The sequence below is a fragment of the Vombatus ursinus genome, unplaced genomic scaffold (genome assembly GCF_900497805.2).
Source record: "Vombatus ursinus unplaced genomic scaffold, bare-nosed wombat genome assembly UNPS02014959.1, whole genome shotgun sequence".
Taxonomy (NCBI): domain Eukaryota; kingdom Metazoa; phylum Chordata; class Mammalia; order Diprotodontia; family Vombatidae; genus Vombatus; species Vombatus ursinus.
This window is the reverse complement of record NW_020954737.1, coordinates 2,985,029-3,004,002: the sequence shown is the minus strand read 5'-3', so window position 1 is coordinate 3,004,002 and position 18,974 is coordinate 2,985,029. Positions and strand designations below refer to the sequence as shown.

Below are 18,974 nucleotides of genomic sequence, written 5' to 3'. Positions count from 1 at the left end.
TTATTCATATCCTTTGACCATTTATCAATTAAGGAATGACTTGTATTCTTATAAATTTGATTTAGTTCTCTATATATTTTAGAAATGAGGCCCTTATCAGAGACACTGGTTGCAAAAATTCTCAGTTTTCTGCTTCCCTCCTGATCTTGGTTGCATTGGCTGTATTTGTGCCAAAACTTTTCAATTTAATGTATTCAAAATTATCTATTTTGTATTTTATAATGTTCTCTATCTCCTGTTCGGTCATAAATTCTTGTGTTCTCCATAAATCTGACATATAAACTATTCCTTGCTCTCTCAGTTTGCTTATAGTATCAGCCTTTACATCTACATTGTGCACCCATTTTGACTTAATTTTGGTATAAGGTATAAGATTTTGGTCTATGCCTAGTTTCTGCCATACTCTTTTCCAGTATTCTCAGCAATTTTTTTCCCAAATAGTGAGTTCTTATCCCAAAAGCATGGGTCTTTGGGTTTTTCAAACATTAGATTACTATAGTCATTGACTACTGTGTTTTGTGCACCTAACCTATTCCACTGATCCACCACTCTATTTCTTAGCCAGTATCAAGTAGTTTTGATGATTGCTGCTTTATAATACAATTCAAGATCTGATATGGCTAGGCCACCTTCCTTAGTATTTCTTCATTAATTAATGGATATTCTGGACCTTTTGTTCTTCCAGATGAATTTTGTTATTATTTTTTCTAGCCCTATAAAATAATTTTTTGGTAGTTTGATTGGTATGGCACTGAATAAGTAAATTAGCTTAGGTAGAATTGTCATTTTTATTATATTAGCTTCGCCTACCCTTGAGCAACTGATAAAAAACTAAAATTCTTGCAACAAATAAGTGTAGTCAAACAAAAGAAAATCTCATATTGGCTTCTCAAAAATGTATTTCTCATTCTTTGTTTTAAGTCCATCACTTCTCTGGCAGTAATTTTAGTACTGTGTTCCATGTTCTGTCTTCCGGAATCATGATTTGTCATTATACTTATCGGAGTTCCAAAGTCTTTCAAAATGTTTTTCTTATAATGTTTCATTGTATAAATTGTTTTTCTGGTTCTGCTCATTTAATTCTGAGTCAGTTCAGAGAAATCTTCCCAGTTTTTCTATAAATGTCAGTTTCATAATTTCTTATAGCACAGGAATATTCCATTATACTCATATTTTTTTTCTGAATTCCTACAGCTCTTCACATTATATATGACTCAATGTTATACGTTATACAATGTGTTACTTTAAAATAACAGCCTTATATTGTCCCCTAGTGGCTTCATTTGCGTTGATCCTAGCTCCCCATCAAGGCTCTGTTTTTAAATTTCTTTGGTAACTCCCAGCATTTAGCATAATGCTGAGAAGCTGCCAGGCCTCAGGTAGCTTTATCTAACTACTCTAGCCCTTGCTGTTGTCTCATTTCAATTAATTTCCATAGTAAGTCAAAAAGCATTTATTAAATGCTTACTATGTAATAGATACAGTCCTAATGATAAAAAAAAAAAAATAAGCAAAAAAAAAAGATGGTCCTTGCCCTCAAGAAGGGGAACTAAAATGAGCGGGGGAGGAAGACTCAGAAGAATGAAGGTTGGATACTTGGTGACACTTCCACAAAATGGAGGTTTTGGAAAGAAGTTACTAAGAAGCCCCCCAAAATATTCAAGAGGTAGCAGAGGCATTGTGGCTTTCGGTTAGTACCACATAGGAAGATATGGCCTGGGCTTGTGATTTTATTGATATAGATCTCCCAGATGAAGAAATTCTACCAATTCAAGTCAGAACCTTCTCTGCAACTTAAAAGTCTTAGCTATTTGCTTAGGGTCACATAGCCAAGATATATGCCAGGTGGTACTTGAACTCAAGTCTTTCTGGCTCAGAGGCAAAATTTATATTACTAGGGGATGATTGATGCTATATAGTTTATCAAAATTAGAGACCACTTTATATTGTCTACTAATTGTTTTAAGTATGTTATCTTGTCTCCATAGCTAGATTGTAAGCTACTTGAGAGCAGGGACCAAGTCTAATCCTTATTTTGTAGAAATAATAGTGAGAGGCAGCATGGAATAGTGGATGGAGAGCTATCCTCAGAGTTAGGAAGACCTAGGTTCAAATCCCAACACTCATATATATTGGCTATGTGACCCTAGGCAAGTCACAACTTCTATCTGCCTCAGCTTCCTCATCTGTTAAATGGAGATAATAGCAGCACCTAATCACCAGGGTTGTTGTAAAGTTCAAATGAGATAATATATATAAAGGGCTTTACAAACCTAAAGTTCTGTATACATGCAAGCCATTATTCTTAAGGGCAGTGAGGTGGCACAGTGGATAGAGTGCCAGGCCTGGAGTCAGTAAGACCTGAATTCAAATCTGGTCTCAGACACTTAATAGTTATATGATTCTGGGCAAGTCACTTAACCCTGTTTCCCTGAGTTTCCTCATCTGTAAAATGAGCTGGAGAAGGAAATGGCAAACCACTCCAGTACTTTGGTCAAGAAAACCTTGAATAGAGTCACGGAGAGTCAGACATGACTGAACAGTAACACATTATTCTTGGTGCCTAGGCAACTCTTTAAAGTGGTAAAGAGGGTGGGGTGGTGTTTTTCTATACTGATGAAACAGATCCAGAACAAAAACTAAAATAACATAATATACATATTTAAGATTTACCAAGCCCTTTCCAAATATTACTTCATTTGAGTTTCACAATAATCATATAAGGTTGGTAGTACAAATGAGGAAATCAAGGCTCAGATATGGTAAGTGACTTACTCTTTTTAGTATACTATAACTATACACACATACTTTGGTGATATTGTGGGTTCAGTTGCAGGCCATTTCAATAAAGTAACTATCAATAAAGCAAGTCACACCAATATTTTGGTTTCTTAGTGCATGTAAAAGTTATGTTTACACTGTACCATGGTGTGTTAAGTGTGCCCACTTATTTGCAAAACATTAGTGATTAGTTTCTCTAGATATACTTGTTTGTGGATAATATTGTGAAGATTGAATCAAGTCCTAAGACTAAGATATTTTGGGGTTTGGGAGCTAGGTTTTTAAAAAATTTTCAAATCTAATTTATATATTTATATTTTCATGGTTTTTTAAAAGTTGGGATAATTAAGCTTTACTCCTACACAGTTTTCACTTATGATTTTTTGAAATATAGTTCTGAAAAAACAGGATTTTAAAAAGCCCATTGTGTTTCAAATGGAGCTAGTTGCCTAAGGCTTTAAACCCAAAGCATTCTGGCTTCACTGAAGGTCCAGGTAATAGACCCCAGCCCAAGCCACTGTGGCTCATTGTTTATGTTTTGGTAGCTTAGAATGAGTGTGAATAGCAATTGTTTTTTGTTCTGGCCAGAAACTTTGAAGGTCTTCCCCTCACAGATAGATATTTTTGTGATGGTAAATTAGGCCATCTTTTGTCTTAATTTTTACCTACCCCTTTGTCATTGAATAGGTGTTGCTTCAGACAAACTGAGACCTGGGAAAGGCCTTAATTAAGGAAGGTCAAGGTCTCTCACTGCATCCAGGGCCATCACCAGTCATCTTGACATTTGTCTTGTCACTGAACTTTGATGACTCTTGAGGAAAAAGGCTGAGGACTTTGGGCTGCCCTGCTTCCCTTAAATCCAATTCACTGGCAAGCCAAGACATCATCCTTATGATGTCATTGGTCCTCTTTGAGAAGGAAGGATGAACAACAACAGTTCAGGATCTCATAGCTAGAAAGTGGCTAAACTAAGACTCAAACTCGGACCTTCTAACTTCAAATCTAAAGCTGGTTCTGCCAGAACCTAGTAATTAGATCATGTTATCTATCACTTTCCTATAGAGTGTCAATATACACATTCAATTATTATGGATTGATTTCTCACTCATTCATTCAGTAAGCATTTATTAAGTGCCTACTATGTACAAGGAGAGATAGCTTTGACATAGTGGATAAAGAGTCTGCTTTGAAACCAAGGAGATGTGGGCTCAAGTCCTGTTTCTTACATAAACTTGGGCAAGTCATTTTGGACTCTATCAACTCTTCAACACTGAGGTACAGAGAAAGTACTATTGTGAGTTGGTCAAGGGAATTCCTTGAGTCAGGAATGCCTACATCAATGGAAACATAGATCCAATCTATGTGCCCCTACAATGTGCCCTGGGTACAGGGAAACAAATTGAAGTATGTTTTCTTGAAGCTTTATAAGCCCAGAAATGTTATACTTATGGGATCACAGGTCTAGAAGTACAAGAGACCTCAAATCACCCCTTTTATTGGTGAGGAAACTGTGTTCCATAGAGATTAAGTGACTTGCTTGTGGTAGAATTTTCACCTAGGACATCTGACTCCAGTACCAGTGATGTTTTCACTGTATCCTCTGTTATAGTGTAAGAGTTTTTCTGGTGCTGGGTATTTTGTTACATGTGTCTGATGTGGTTTGGGGTTGCTGAGAACCTCAAAATGTCAGGGTACAGGATGAGTCTGCCTGGAAAGAATTCAAGCACTCAAGCCTTCTTTTGGTCAAAGTAGCAAGATTTATTGTAAAATCAATAGTTCAGGTGAGATTCATATTGAATCTATGCCTTGATAGGGGTGAGATTGATATTTATATATTAAAAAAAAAGAACAGTAAAAAGATCTGGATGGGATTAAGGAGTAGTAAATAGCCTGGGGAGGGTGAGGTATGAGTGAAAAAACTTAAGAGGTCTGGGGTGGGTCCAAAGGACTGTGAAAGGAGTATTGAGTGGTTCCTGGTGGGCCAAGAGATACTGTGAAAGGACTGTTGAGTATTTAGATGGTCTGGTCTGGGCTGGGCTGGGTCAGATGCCTCAAGGATGAGGCCAGTGATCTCAGATGCTGAAATCTGTGGGAAAATTCAGCAACTAAGTTGCTTTCAAAGACATGGTCTTTTTTTAGGTCCAGGTCTCATCACCCCATCATTCCCCTTTCAAACAAATGGGACCCAGAATCTTTTGGGGTAAGGGGCAAAAGCCTCAGCTTCTGAAATTGCTTCCTGCTGATAAGGGCCATAGAGCTGTCCCTCCCTCACTGGATCATGTTCAAGGCATCAGACTTTGGAACCTGACTGATGCCAGGTCCAGTGGGCTAAAAATCTTTGACTGGGTTGGAGGTGGGAATGCAGCCTGAGCAGTCAGTTAGAAGTTGATGGTCTGGAGCCTGGAGGAGACAAATATGGCAAAGAGGTTAAGCAAACAAGGACCAAACAGGAATAAAATGAATATAATCAGGAGGGGTATAAGTATAGGGGCTAGTAGTGAAAGGAGCCAGGATCTCCATGAAGAAGGTGATTTTGGGACACTGAGGTTATCATGGATTTCTTGCATCCAACTAGTCTTTTCTAAAATACATTCAGTATGGATCTCTATCTGCCCAGAGTTGTTGATGTACATACAACAAGGAGTGTTTGCTAGGGTGCATACACCCCAGCTAGAGGCAAGCAGGTAGTCTAGGGTTATTCTGTTATCTAGGACCACTTTTGCTAGGGAATCCAAAGATTGCTGTATTTCCCAGAGACTATAAGCTGTCTCACTTGCAATTGGTGAATGTTCTCTTTAAGGTTAGAGAGAATAAGTTCATGTTGTAGGGGACCATACCAGGGCATGAGATACTCTGCTTCTTTCTTAAGGAACTAGAGAACATTTCCCCAGAATCCATGCTTTGCCCTTTTCAAGGTGGAAGCCTTGGGCTTTGTGGCATTGAAAATGGAAAAGGGGGTGCTAAAAATCTAAGGGTACATACCCCAAAACCTCAGTGTTAAGCAATGGGTGGCCAGGATGGTTGTTCTGGGGTCTTGCCATGTGGTTTCACCTCTTCCCCAGAATCTTTGCCACTTAGTCCACCAATCCCACAAAGGAAGGTGTAGCCTTTGGGGGCACAGATGGGGCCAGTTCATAAGAGGATCTGGGTATAGATGCCCCAACCAAGCATCAGAATGGTTACACATTAAGCTTCCTGGGGATAGTGGTGTCTTTAAGAGATCAATAATAGTGCTATAACTAGAAGGTGCTGTGGCATTGTGACCTAACTTAGAAGTAAAGCTAAAAGGAGAGTAGGGGGAGGAATATAGTCATAGGTGCAAGTGGGAAGTGTTCCTTCAGCACAATTGGAACAGCTGGCTGAGGTGAAGTTCCAGAGACACTTATCACTAGTGGTATCTGCACAGGTAGTATAGATAAAAAAAGATCAACAGAAACCTTTACAAGTCCTCCCTCAATAGGGGTATTAACCTGTCCAGTGGCCCTGGAGCTTGTCTCACAAGCAAGGAAACATTCACTTGTGGAGAAGCAAGATGTCAGGATAGAATAACCCATAAAGGAGCGGCCAGCATAAATAGGGTGGCAAAAATCTCTTAGGAAGTCATGTTAGGGAGGGGGGCTTTTGTAAAGATGGCACATGGTGGGAGAAGAGAGTTGCCCTGTGGGTGAGAGTGGCAAACCCAACAATCTTGGACTCCCATCCCCATCCCCACTCCTCAGCCTAATGAGTTTCCCAGTTTAACTAGGGAATTATCCTCCCATTTGCAGAGGCCAAGTGTAAATTTTGAGGCTTCCTTAATTAGAATGGCCATAGCAGCTACTGCCCGGAGACATGAAAGCCATCCAGCAGCCACAGAGTCTAATTGTTTTGAGAAATAGGCAACCAGCCTGGGGTCAGGTTTTAAGGGACTCCCAAAACCTGTCGTCTCCTTTCATCAACACAGAGTGAAAGGTTTGTCTAGATTGGGTAGAGTTAATGCTGGAGTGGTGGTCAATTTAGTTTTCAGAGTCTCAAAGGCCTTAGCTTAGTCAGGGCCCCTCTCTAGAGGGAGTGAGTCAGGGCCTTGAGTAAAGAAGGGGATTAGCAATAAGACCAAAATTAGGGATCCAGAGTCTACAAAATCTAGCCATGCCTAGAAAAATTCAGAGTTGCCTTTTAGAGGCTGGAACAGAGATAGACAGGATTGCCCTTTTTCTCTCTGAAGCTAAGGAGTGAGAGGTGGTCATTAGTTCATGACCCAGATACTTTACAGTTTGACTTGCTATTTGGACTTTATTCAGAGAGACCCCATAGCCTCAAGTGCCGAAGAAATTAAGAGCTCCTGGCTCTCGTTCCTCAGCCTCTGTCCTAAGCAGCCTTGGTCAGTCTGTCTCCTTCTCCCACTGTCGCCATGCTGGCCCCTGCTTTCTACCACTACTTCACCTCGGTATAGGTCCTGCTACCGAAGCTAGGGACTGCAGCCCCCTCCTCCTCGTCATCCTCTTCCTCTAGTGCTGCCATCACTATCCAGTCAGTTTGCTGCTATTCCCATGGGTCCCATGAGACAAATGAAGAGTTTGATGCTTGCTGGGCAACATACTTCAGCAAAGCAGATCTTGATGCCTGGGAATTATGAAAAGGAATGAATACATTGGTTGGCTATGACCTGTTCCAGAATCCTGAATCATTGATGCTGCTTTGAGGGCATGCAGATGGTTAGATAATTTTGCTAGTGCAGTTCTTATTCTAGAGGTTGTAAAGGACAAAGTAGGACCTCATAAGGAAATCTACTCAAATATTATCCAGGAACTTAGACCAACTTTAGATGAATTGGGAATCTCTACTGCCTGGACAAAGCATAAACTCTTGTGGATGGGCTTCCCAAGGATTTATTGGTAATGCTACTAGATTATACACATTTGCCTGGAGATGCTGATGATAAAATATTATTTGAACATGTTTTTCTTTATTGAGTCCCAGTCTGTATAATATTTACTTGGACCTTAATAAAAGGGAAACAGTTTAAACTTAAAAAAAAATTAAGGACTCCTGTGACTGCAGCCAAAGAAGCCTCCCAAGTGGGACTACAAATGAGAATATGGTCCCTGTACTGATTTAAGCTACTATCTGATAGTTCCAGATCCCTTAAATCTTTTCCCAAGGCCTGGCCAAATAGGTGGGAGCTATCCTGAAAATCTTGGGGCAAAACTGTCCATGTTAGTCGGCATGGATTTCATTCCCCAAGGTGGTGTCCATTCAAAGGCAAAAATAAATTGTGAGTCTGTATGAAGAGGTATACAGAAAAAAGGCACCTTTGAGATCCAAGGTAGAAAACCATTGGGTACCCCCAGGGATCTGAGTTTGTATAGTATGTGGGTTAGGGACTATGGGATGGATAGGAATAACAGCTTCATTAACAGCCCTGAGATCTCGAACCATGCGATACTCACCATTAGGCTTTTTCACAGGAAGGATAGGGGTATTGCCTGGGGACTGGCAAGGGATAAGAATTTCATATTTAAGGAATTTTTCAATCAGTAGTTGCAGTCCCTTCTAAGCCTTGGGATTAATTGGATGTTGGTGATGATGGGGGAACACATTAGGGTCTCAGAGGCGAATGATGGCTGTGGTGACATAAGTAGATTGCCCAGGAATTCCTGGGCACAGGAACAACTGGCCCAAACACTTCTGGGGGAATGCGGAAGGTCTGGTAAGCAGAGGCAAAAGGGAGATGGGAGGGTTAACTAGAGAAAATTGTCTGCCCATTTTCACCTTCAGGTCCTTTCCCAACAAAGGGGCAGGACAAGAGGAGAGGATAAATAAGGAGTGGTTAAGCAACAGATGCTCAAACAGGCAGTGGAGAGTGTATGTCTCTCAACAGCCCTTAAGTTTCCCTTCAATGCCCATGACCCAGTGAGAGGGGCAGGTAAGGACAGAGTGTTGGGTTAAAACAGAGAACGTAGCTCCCGTATTTATGAGGAAGTGGTTACTCTTACCTTCGACCTCAATCTTTGCCCAGGGTTCAGCCAGAGAGATGGAGAAGGTGGGAACATGGCTGAGCCCCAGGCTTTCCCCATCATTCTGAGTCTTGAGAATACTGGAGGACAGGGTACTGAAAGGCAGCTCCACCACCTTTCCTACCTTGGGGACACTCCTTCCCCCAATGTCCCCCCTGGTTACATTTTGGGCATGGTCTCAGAGTTTCCAGTCTTTGGGGTTTCCTGGGGGGGGGGGGAGGAGAGACACCCTGGAGGGGCACTCACTGTAACAGTGGCCCTCTTTCTTGCATCAAAAGCAAGTTTCCCCATTGCCCCAGTCTCTAGGAGTGTCATTGAGTTTTTTTCCCAGGCCATTACAGCGGCCAAGAGTTGAGCCTGTTCTCTTTTCTTAGTCCTAGCTCTGCATTCTTTCTCCTCTGCTGCAGCTAGGTTTCTATTGTTAAAGATTCCAAAGACCATCTCCATTAATTGGGCCTAAGGTGTTTGGGGTTCCATTGCTAATTTCTAGTTTCCTCTGAACACCTGGGTAGACTGACTAATGAAGTACATGCCAAGAATGGCTGCCCCCTCTGTAAAGGTGGGGTCTAAACTGGTGTACTTCCTGATAGCTCCTTCCAGCCAGCCCTGGAAAAGGGCAGGGTTTTCATCTTTGCTCCTTGAGTGATTTCCTTAATTTTGTAAGTAATTTGCTTCTGAAATCCACTTTTTAAGCCTTCTAGGAGGAAAATCACCATATGGTTTCTCTTTCTACTTATTGTTTTGATAATCCCATCTGGGGTCATTAGTGGGAATAGCAGCCACCCCTGGAGGATATCCAGGGAGGACAATGCTAGCCACATGATCCTCAAACTTCTGGGCCTATTCCAAGATTCTCCTCTTCTCCTCAATGGTACAATAGGTGGAGAAGAGGAGATGGAGTTCTCCCCAGGAAAGCTCAGATTGAAGGGAGACATCCCTAAAGCCCTCAGTAAACTTGGTGGGATCTTCAGAGTGCTGACCCAGTTTCTCTTTAACCTGAGTGAGGTCAGACATTGAGAATTGACATGGGCATTCTAATTGTCCCACTGGGCAAGGCAGCTACTTCCCTTAGAGGAAAAAGCCCTGAAGGTATAGTGGAATTGGGGGTTGGGAGGAAGAGAGATAAGAGGTCTCACTCCTGGTGAGGGAGGAGGTGGGGGGTGTGGGCTCTTGGGGAGCTGGATTCCACTGGATTTGGTTGCAAGGCCAGAGGATCCAGCGGGTAAAGGGAAGGATCCTCATGCCAGGAGCTATGAAGTTCCTGGTAGGAGTTAGCTGGCACTGGAGGAAGGGGAGGGAGGTGAGGGGAAACAGCAAGAGTGCCAGCAGGAGAGGGTGGAGAAAGGATGGGAGCAGCAGGAGAGGGCAGTGGAGGGGAAGAGGGTGGCATAGATGACCTAGGGGCCAAAGCCCTGGGGGCCACAAGAAGAGGATTGTCTAAGATATCAAGTTGGTTCCCATTCTCCTTCTGTGGGGTGAATCTAGCTATGAGCATCATACAATTTTTCCAGAGTGGGATCTTGTGGGAGAGTTATGAAAGCTATAAAGTACAGTAGTTCCATCTGTCTCCTTTCTCAGCATTAATATAAATCTAGCTGTAAGAGAGTATTGTATTGCAAAGACCCCAAAACAGTCCATGTTTCTTGGTCCTTCAGGTGGTACTGAGGCCAAGCTATGTTGCAAAAGAACACAAGCCATTTCTTTTTGAGGTCTCAAGAGAAAATGAACTTTTCCCATTCTTTAAAAGATAACCCCAGGGCAAAGTTTTGGGAATTGAAAAAGATTGGCCCAATTTTTGCCTGTAAGGCTCAGGAAACCAAAAAGCACCTACAGTTTTCCCAATTTCCTACCATCCTAGAGAATAAAGAGAATTGGGCATAAGTTTCCAGATAGGGTGTCCCCATGTGGCAGAAGGTGTGCCTGTGTCTGAGACAGCCTCATAACCATCTGACCCAACTGGAGCCTGAGAGCATTAGGCTCAAAAAGCAACGCCAAACCTTCATAGGTACTTGGAAAGTGACCCCAACTGCAGACCAAGAAAAGAACAGAGAGAAAGGAGGCTTATGTACCTTCTAGTCTTGATTAGAGAAGGGCTTGAGGGGGTTAGGTAGTTCCCTGTAACAGGGCCACCAAATATGATGTGGTTTGGGGTTGCTGAGAACCCTCAAATGTCAGGGTACAGGCGAGTCTGCCTGGAAAGAATTCAATCACTCAAGCCTCGGCCTTGATGTGGGTGAGATTGATACTTACATACAAAAAAAAAAAAAAAGGAAAAGTGAAAAGATCTGGGTGAGACTAAGGAGTGGTAAATAGCCGGGGGGGAGGTACAACAGTGAAAGGACTTAAGTCTATAAAAGGTGTATTAAGTGGTTTGGGGTGGACTGAGAGCTACTGTGAAAGGACAGTTGAGTCTCTAGGTGGGCTGGGCTGGGCCAGATGCCTTGGGCAAGATGCCAGTGACTGGAGCTGCTGAAGTGTGTGGGAAAATTCAGGGACTGGGTTGCTTTCAAAGACATGGTCTTTTTTTGGGGTCCAGGTCCCATCACCCCATCAGGTCCAAATGGATTCATCCAGATGTGGCTCATGTGGAGCCTTGAAGAGATATCTCTATAGTTTCCTCCCTCCACCCTTCTCCAAAGGACAGTTTGATTCTGCCAGGAGGGAAAGGAAGAGATTGAGGACAGAAGCTGACCCTCTCATCTTCTCAGGATGATGAACTTCCTGGTGATGAACTTTTCCTGGGAGCATGATGGTGGTAGACTTGAATTCAAGGACTACAGCAGGTGGAGAAAAGCTTTTAATAGAAAGCTAATTAAGACTAGCTGATTATCAATGTAAAGCATACCAGTGGGAGTGTGTGAGTGACCATTACAAAAATCTAGGCCCTAAGAGTTACTCCTAGAAAAGTAAGACTGATGGTACTAGTCAGATTCACTTTCTTGAGAACCCAATCTGAAAATGTGAATGAATGTTAGGGGAATGATCCCAGAAGGGGTGTTTCAATATTAAGTAGCATTTGGTGCTCTCTAAAAATAGAAATCTTGATCAATGGAAGAGTTTAGGTAAGTAAGACTCAAAACCAAAACAGTAGCTTAGTGGTCAATAAGCCCAAGAATACCAACTATTGGGCTATGTACTAAGAGGCGTCATGTTACAGTGGAAAGACACTATATCCTGGGTCTGCCATTGCCAGGTCATTGTTACCCTGGGCAACTCTCAGTTTCCTTATCTGTAAAATGAGCAATTTGGGTTCCTTTTGAGTCCTATTCAGCTCTGAATCTATATTTCTCTGATCTTCATTTTAGTTGAAGTTTTCCTTTTTTTGTGGTGAATATACATATATATGGATGCATCTATATATAAAAGCAATTGTACCATTTCCTGAAATATTAATGTCCTTCTTACATTGTATTAGTTTCCTGATGCTGATAAATGCCCATATATCCCTCAAAATATCAAGAAAATGTCAAGTCAAAATACAAAAAATTTGGAATTTTTCAAGAATTATATAGTACATTAAAAAAAAAATCCCACAGAAGATTTTTAGTCTGCTCAGAACCAGGAAAACCTGGTTTCAAGTCTCATCTTTGCAACAAACTGACTGTGCTCTAGGTAACTCTTTAGGACTATAAATTGTTGAGAAGGTACCAACCTGCATCAGTGGAGGGAGTTTTCTCCTTTTGGAGTTACTTATATTAAAGAAATCATGAGTATAATCCCTATCCCAATAACAAGTACCAAGGACACCTTTCCTTATAAAAACAAACATTGACAAAGGGATTTCTGTTGCCCAGAAGAGTTCCCTTTTCTTGTAAGGAGTCTAGAATAGATTATCTTTAACATTCCATCTAACTCTATCTTCTAGGATGTAAGGGCGGGTGTGCTTGATGCAGGTCAGGTAGGTCTTTACGATTCCAAGCCAGTGGGGACAATTTCAGAGACAAATCACTGCTGCTCCCTCCCAGGGTAGTCTAGAAATGTGGGCATAATCCTTAAGGACTATCAATGGAATCCCATTTTCTCTATTTTTGAAAATTCAATTTTATTTTCAGTTATGAATTATCTTCTCTCTGCTTCTCTACTCACTGAGAAGACAAGCAAAACAAATATGCCTATTCATACAAGATAAATTCCTGCATCAGTGAGGTCAAAGGAAGAAAGAGAAGAAAATATACTTTAATATGCAATCTTAGTCCATTAGCTCTCTGTCTGGAAGTAGATAGCATGTTTCATCATGAGTCCTTTGGAATTGTGATTGGTTATTAAGTTAGTCAGGGTTTATGAAGTCTTTCAAAATTGATTATCTTGGGGCAGCTAAGTGGTGAAGTGGTTAGAGCACCAGCCCTGGAGACAAGAGGACCTGAGTTCAAATCCAACCTCAGACATATAATACTCACCAGCGGTATGACTCTGGGCAAATCACTTAACCCCAATTGCCTCATCAAAAAAAAATTTGATAATCTTTATAATAATGTTGTTATATAAATTGTTCTGCTGATTCTGCTCATTTCATATTGCATCAGTTCATACAAGTCTTCCCAGGTTTTTTTCTGAAATCATCCACTTCATCATTTCTTACAACACAGTATCCCATCACATTCTTATGTCATAACTCATTTAGCTATTCCCCAATTGCTGGGCATCCTTTCAATTTCCAATTCTTTGCCACTACATAAAGAGCTGCTACAACTATTTTTGTACAAATAGGTACTTTTCCCTTTTAAAAATCTCTCTTTGGGATATGAACATAGTAGTGGTATTGTTGGATCAAAGGGTATGCACAGTTTGGTTGCCCTTTAAGCATAGTTCCAAATTGCTCTCTAGAATGGTTGGATCAGTTCACAGCTTCACTGAATGTATTAGTGTCCTGGTTTTCCCACATCTCATTGAACATTTATATTTTCCTTTTCTGTCACATTAGCCAGCTTGATAGGTGTAAGGTGGAACCTTAGAGTTGTTTTAATTTGCATTTCTCAAATCAAAAGTGATATAGATGGACAGATAGATAGATAGATAGATAGATAGATGGATAGATAGATAGATATAGATATTTATCCATGCTTAATTGTAGCCTTCTCAGGGGAGATGGGGGCGGGGAACAAAGTAAAAAGCACATTGCAGAGAACAAAAGAAAACTTACAAGGAAGCAAAGAAAAGACAGACAGCTTTGAACACAATACATAATATTTATCATATAGGCTTTCTTGAAATGGAAATTTATTGCTGTATATTTTGAATCCTCTCTTATGTTCTGTTGTGCACATAGCAGTGCTTTATCTTTTCTTCTTTTGTATCTAAGTTTATAATAAAAAGCAGTGATTTTAAGCATTTTTTCACATATTTATAGCTTTGATCTTCATTTGAAAACTGCCAGTTCATATCTTTTGATCATTTATTAATTGGGGAATGACCACAAGAAGCATATATTAAAAATCACACTGGTGCAAAAAGTACTCATTTCAGTCACAAGAATAAACATTGTGACCTAAAAAAAATGCACTGAATGTTAAAACATGTTTCAAATAAATGTCTACATAATATCTCTTGGATGTGAAATCAAAATGTTATTACCTGAAAGTAATGAGGGACTCTGGATAAGACTGATGATCATAAAATATGAAAAATAAGCTTGAATTTTCCTCATTATCAGTGACACTGTCATACAGAACATTAGCATCTCGATTTCCCTTTGGTGGAGGTACCATGAATGATGGATTTCCAAGAATGTAATCAACAGTAAGTACTGGCATATAACAGATATACTCCTTCCAATTTAGGTCTGGTTTGGAGCATGCGCTGTTAGCCAAATATAGGGCACTGACAGCAAAATAAGCTCCTTTTCCCCATGCTAGAACTGTGAAAAAAAAAAAGAAAAAAGTTTTTTTTTTTTACAAAATTAAGATTGTGAAATGTGTATTATTATACCAATTATGATGATGCCTGGACCCAAATATCTGATTTCATTTTGCTGGAATTTTTTCTTTGTTTTCACCACATTTAATCTTTCATTTTAAATTGTTCATATATATGTGTAGATAGATAGATAGATAGATAGATAGATATAACAACACCTCCTTACTAAACTCCTTAAAGGTTGGTTCTTTGCCTTGTTTAATCATTACATTCTCCCACTCTAGTATAAGAATTTACACAAAACACTTGCCTAATAAATGTTTGTTAAGTTGAATTCATAATTTTCCTCATCAAGCTAATGTCTCTTTATAACCTGTCTAAAAGTAACTTTACTAAAAGCATAGCCAAAAACTTTTGTATAGACAATGACTACAACCATGTAAGTAAAGTCAACATAGAGAGGCAAGAAATCTCTAGTCAACCCCAAAGGTCAACCAGCCTGTCAAGCGACAAGCATTTATTAAGCACTTATTATGTGACAGGCACTGTGCTAAGTGTAGGAATAGAAAGAGAGGCAGAAACACGGTCCCTATCTTTATCACATTATAATAGGAAAGACAGCATACTAACAGCAATGTACAAGATATATATTGAATAAATGGAAGGTAGTCTCAGAGAGGAGACAATAGCAGTAAGGAGTACCTCCTGCAGAATGTGGGATTTAGCTGAGTCTGGAAGGAGGCTCAAGAAGCCAGTTGGCAGAGGTAAAGAATGAGAGCATTTGAGGCACGGGGGATAGTTAGTGCAAAGACCCAGAATTGGGAAATGGAGTACAGTGTGTGAGGAACAGCAAGAAAGCCAGTGTAGCTGGACTGTTAAGTGTGTGTGAGTAAACTATGAGCAGACTGGAAAGACAGGGAAAGGTCAGGTTGTAAAGGGCTTTAAATGCAAACAAGGCATTTTATATTTGATTCTAGAAATAACAGGGAGTCACTGATGTTCATCAAGTAGAAAGAAGGGTGACATTCTTGGCCCCGAGTTTTATGAAAATCATTTTAATGGCTGAGTGGAAGATGGATGAAGTGGGGAGAGAATTGAGGCAGGGAGATGAGAAGGCTACCGCAACTATCTAGGAGTGACATGATGAAGACCTGTACCAGGGTGTTGGCTGTGTGAGTGAAGAGAAGGGACATATATGAGAGCTGTTATGAAGATAGAAACATGCCTTGGCAATAGATTGGATATGTGGGACAGTATCAAACTGTCTAAATGAAAGGATACAGTCTTCCTTTCTGTTGAGGATTCAGAAGCAGGCTATATGGTGAATGTTCTCCTTGAGCCTTGTTTCAATGTATTTGTTGCATCACAACAAAATAAAATACATCAATAACTTTTTTTGAATCAGCTTTGGAAAAGGGAAGTGATAATTTGTGTGAAGTGGACATGACAGGTGAAAATACCTAACAGAACTTCTTTCACCTACCACTGAAATTAAGTGCCCTTTGGGTTACTGTGTATTTTGGCTACAGTCTGGCAATCATTCATACTTTTAGGGTTGATGATATTTTGGAGATGTGGGATGGTGTAGTGGATAAGAACAGAGGTTGTGGAGTCTGGATAGACCTTGGTTCAAATCCTGACTTAGCAATTTGCCAGCTACAGTCCTCAGAAAGCTACTGACCTCCTCTGTATTCCATTTTTCTCATATGTAAAATGAGGGGTTTGGAGCCACTTGGAGGTTCCTTCTAGCTCTAAATCTCTTAAGTTTTTGATCACTCCTCTCTATGATGTAGATCACAACCCATTCAGACCATCTCATTTTTTTCAATTCTCGTTCATGTCCTCCCACAAATCCTTTACAAAAAGGATCTCTCCAACAGGTGGAGGTTTTTTTTTTTTATAGGTCTTTCCCACTATCTATGGGTACCAATGCAGTGTCTTGGATATCCATTGGTTTGTTTCCTACTTTCCCTACATGCTGCCCCACCTCATTTCCTGGTAATAAAGTTTCAGGATGATATCTTTTATGGCACATATGAATGTAAGTTAAGAGGTATGAATCTTGCAGGCCTTGGAGTAAGTGGTGAGCAATACTCCTGAGGGCAGCCAGAATCAATTAAAGTGCAATAAGGAAATCATACCTTTGATAGTTAATTTGTGGTTTTCTAAGTCAAAATGTGGCTGCAGCGATCCATTTCTATTTGAGTTTGATAGCATTGATGACCATATGACACATCTTCTTTATATGCATATGTCCTTCTTTATACCCACCATGTGTTTCACCCACACCCACCACCTGTTGAGTCACTCAAAATTTTGATTGTTTGCTGATGACCGTGTTCCATTATTCATAGCTATGTATCATCAGGAAAAGGCTGATGGTAGCAAAAAAAAAAAAAGATGGTGTGTGTGTATGTGTATGTGTACACACATGAACACTTCCTTAGGAAAGCTAAAAGTGCTGTGTGATGGAATCCTGTTCATTTCTGTACTAAACTCCTTCTTTTTCACCTATAGTGCCTAACCCAGATTTGTGACATGATGGACTAACTCAAGAGACACTACAATCATTCATTTTAACCTGGCTGCACTACTTGGGGATTTCTCTAACTTCTACACAATGCCCCAGGAAGCTCATTACTGAGATAACCTCATCCTCCTTTAAGATCTCATCAGCCTTGGTACTCCACCTCATTACTCCCCTCTGCCTCTCACATTGGAGGGGTGTGTGTGTGTGTGTGTGTAATGAACTCTGAATATCCATTTAAGGAGGGAGCTCAGCTCTGATAGTGTCTCATTTCTCACCTAGCTACACCACGTTGAGTCTTCCCTTACTTTTCCACCATCCACCATGCCCTTTTCAGCTTCCTTTTTATATTATCTTCTCCCATTAGATTGGAAGCTCCTTGAGGGCAGGGACTGTTTCTTTTCTGTGTGTATTTGTATCCATTGTGCTTAGCACACTGCCTGGCACATAGTATGTGCTTAATAAATGCTGATTGATTGAGAAAGAAAGCAGATTCCATCGTGACACTTTTTAAATTGTTCAAGTGCTGATGGTGTAATGTGAAGGCCACACCTCACCTTTGTACTTTTTGAAGCAAACAAGGCACTTGTTGCTTTAGTTACCGTTTTCCCCAGCATAACCATGATTAAAGCCTTGGCTATTGACATGGGACACTGAGTCAATACTTGTCCCATGGAAGAAGCTTCTTTTATTATTTGTGTTTGTTCTGGTTATCCATTAATGTTATCTTTGTCTCATTCAAATTCCAAAGGCTTCTGTTCTGTATCCTCTGAATCTACAAATCACAAAAGGAAAATCTCTTTGGAAATGAGTATGGTTTTAGGCATGATTTGAATACTTGTGGAAGTGAATTTAAAAATCAGCAATCCATAGGAAACCATTTTAGAGTTTGTGTAAGGCAGTTTTCCTTTGAACATAAAATAATGAACATCAAGTTCAGTGCTATCTATTTTGTTTTCCAGATATATGCTTGTTTTCAGACAACTTTCCAAACCTAGAGTTTTGTAACATTATGATTTGAAAAGAAATATTTCCTAATTTGGTAACTTTCTTGAAATTTTGTTTTGTTTTGAATTGCACATCTAATGTCTTTAGTATAGGGTGCTCCTGGTCTATGGATGGGCAACTGCTTGGAAACACAAAGCTGTAGAGAGTTGCTTGGAGCCCTGAAAGGTTAAATGACTTGCCTGGTGTTACACAGTCAATAGTTGTGAGAGGCTCAGCTTGAAACAAAGACTTCTCAACTCCAAAGCAAGCTATCTATGCATTATACCACAGTCTCTCTTGTTGTAATTTTCAATATACTAAGTAAGAGGGTGTGTCTACTACACAAACTGTCGAATGATAAAGTTGAATAGTTTTTTAGCTCATTTCTAATAGCTGTTATTTGCTAAAGTTTGGGAAAAGTTATTTCTTTCCCCCCAGCCCCTTAAAACACACACACAGGCACACAGACACAGACACATACACACACATACACATACACACACACACACACAGAGACATATAATCACTGTGCTCAAAAAGCTCAAGAACAAATGTTGAACACTGTCCTAATCTGCAAAAGCCTTTTTATTTTATTTTATTTTTAATATGAATGGTATTTTATTTTTCCAATTACATACAAAGACAATTCTCAACATTCATTTTTTATAAGATTTTTGAGTTCCAAATTGTCCTCCCTCCCTATATCCTCTCTTCCCACCCTCCTCCCTAAGATGGCAAGCAATCTCATATAGATTATACATGTGAAATTATATAAAACATATTTCCACTGCAAATGCCTTTTTAAAACACAGTTTGGTCTAGGTCCATGA

At 40.1% G+C, this 18,974-nt stretch overlaps 1 protein-coding gene and 1 long non-coding RNA gene across 2 annotated transcripts in view; both read right to left on the bottom strand.

Moving 5' to 3' along the window:
* Nucleotides 1-18,974, bottom strand: part of LOC114030361 (poly [ADP-ribose] polymerase 14-like) — a 113,668-nt gene that overhangs the window by 65,713 nt on the left and 28,981 nt on the right. The window lies entirely within an intron of this gene.
* Nucleotides 4,533-18,974, bottom strand: part of LOC114030407 — an 18,120-nt gene continuing 3,678 nt past the window's right edge. Inside the window, exons 3-4 of the long non-coding RNA XR_003567606.1 lie at nt 7,204-7,383; nt 4,533-5,181 (exon numbers count right to left, since the gene is read on the bottom strand). This is a non-coding gene — a long non-coding RNA (uncharacterized LOC114030407). The remainder of the gene's footprint in view (nt 5,182-7,203; nt 7,384-18,974) is intronic.